Below are 1,821 nucleotides of genomic sequence, written 5' to 3'. Positions count from 1 at the left end.
CTTGGGGTTGGAGCTAGCCCAGGCACCTGCAGCAGAGAAAGAGCACCCTTTGAAGAGGGCCTGCCTGGTGCTTCCACACTGCCCTCTGCTGGCCAGTGCTGGAACGCTGCCTGCTTCTGCTGGTCTAGCTCAGCCAGGGGCAAACTGGCTCCTGAGCTCTTGGCGGCTCTTTTGGTATGTCCACTTGGCTCTGTAATAAAGCTGGAAGTGAAAATAAAGCTGTTATAGTTTCAGTTATAAAAATTTAAAGGCTATTATTCAGATAAGGGTGATTTCATTTGTTGGTAAAACTATATTTTTGGCACTTGATTAAATTTTACATTGTTGTGAGGGACAAGATCGGTTCTTTCATTGCAAAAGTTTGCTGACCCCGGTCTAGGAAATGCTCACAGAATGTCATGTGGAGTGAGTTGAACTGGACGGCAGTGGGTTGGTTGTCTTTTGGCTGGAGGCAGGGGGCTGCTCGAAGCAATAGGTTGAGGTAGAGACCCTGGGATCTGCCAGGGACCCTCCATCGGGGAGGGCCGGGTCGAGGAAGGGGGTTTGAACAGCAGTACGACCCCGTGAGCCTGGTGTTTTCAAGAGGAAAGAACTGGGTCTTTAGTGGAAGAGAGAGCGAGGGGCCAGTGCATTCAGAAGTCAGATAGGAGTGAGGCTTCCGGGACTGCATTCTACAGTCAGGTTTGCAAGATCGGGGAGCCCCCAAGCACTGGGGAGGACAACCCAAGGTGACCATGACTCATTGTTGGGTGTGGAGGTGTTCAAAGTCCATCATAGCACTCATTGCCCTTGAGTTGTTCTGATCCATAGTGACCCCGTGGGTTTCTAAGTCTGTAACTCTTTATAGGAGTAGAAAGCCTCATATTTTTCCCAAGGAGGAGCTGGTGGTTTTGAACAGTTGACCTATTTGTTAGCAGCCCAACGTGTAACCCACATGCAGATGAGTAATTTTTGTTACAGTGTGACAGAGGGGCAGTTACCTGACTGGATTTCAGGCAAGGCCTGAGTTTAAACTGCCCTGAGGTGTAAGTAGGGGTTCACCTGGAGATCGTGGGGGCAGGAAGGAACGGGCTGGGTGTTGTGCTGAGGCGGAGCCTGAGTAGCTCGCAGGGCCCAGGCTCCGAGGGGTCAGGTACACTCAGTTGGGGAGCCAGGACATTCTCCTGTGAGGATGGAATGCTGTTAAAGGGCTAGAAAAACGATGTGTTTTGGGGGAAATTTCTACACAGGAAATTAGGTTCAAATTCAATAATTCAAACACCCAACTGTCCTGTGACATTGGCGACAGCCTTTGCAATGTGTGAGCATTCTCCCCACCCCCACCCCACCCTGGATCATAGCTTTCTAACTGCAGCTGAAGTCAAGTTTAATAAAAATCTCTAACATAGCAACAATGATCTTTCTGTTGCTACTAACAAGAATATAGTAACTAATATTTATTGAATACATTTTCTGTTGTTCATTTTACATGGCTCACTCACTGACTACCATCATGTCCACGCTGACTCATAGCAACCCTGTGGGCTTCCAAGACTAACTGTTTACGGGGTAGAAAGGCCCAGTTTTTTCCTGCAGAGCTGCTACTGGTTTTGAACTGCCAACCATGTAGATCGCAGCCCAATGAGTAACCTCTACACCACTGGGACTCCACTTTATGAGGCCTCTCCCAAATTCTCACAACCCCTGTGTGAAGTCTGGGCGCAACTACTGCCTCCGTCTTATTTATGTATGAGGAACGGAGGCTCCGATGCTAACAGCCTGCTGAAGACCTGCGGCTAGTTAACAGAGGGGGTGAGGATGTGAACCCTGGAATTCTGGGCC

The 1,821-nt window shown here is 49.2% G+C and overlaps 1 protein-coding gene across 1 annotated transcript in view; it reads left to right on the top strand.

Moving 5' to 3' along the window:
- ARHGAP26 (Rho GTPase activating protein 26) overlaps positions 1-1,821 on the top strand; it is a 529,711-nt gene that overhangs the window by 144,463 nt on the left and 383,427 nt on the right. The window lies entirely within an intron of this gene.

This window comes from Echinops telfairi, unplaced genomic scaffold, assembly GCF_000313985.2.
Source record: "Echinops telfairi isolate 266 unplaced genomic scaffold, ASM31398v2 ScPeMD7_7469;HRSCAF=8507_0, whole genome shotgun sequence".
In the NCBI taxonomy this organism is placed as follows: Eukaryota; Metazoa; Chordata; class Mammalia; order Afrosoricida; family Tenrecidae; genus Echinops; species Echinops telfairi.
This window is presented reverse-complemented; position numbering and strand designations above follow the sequence as displayed.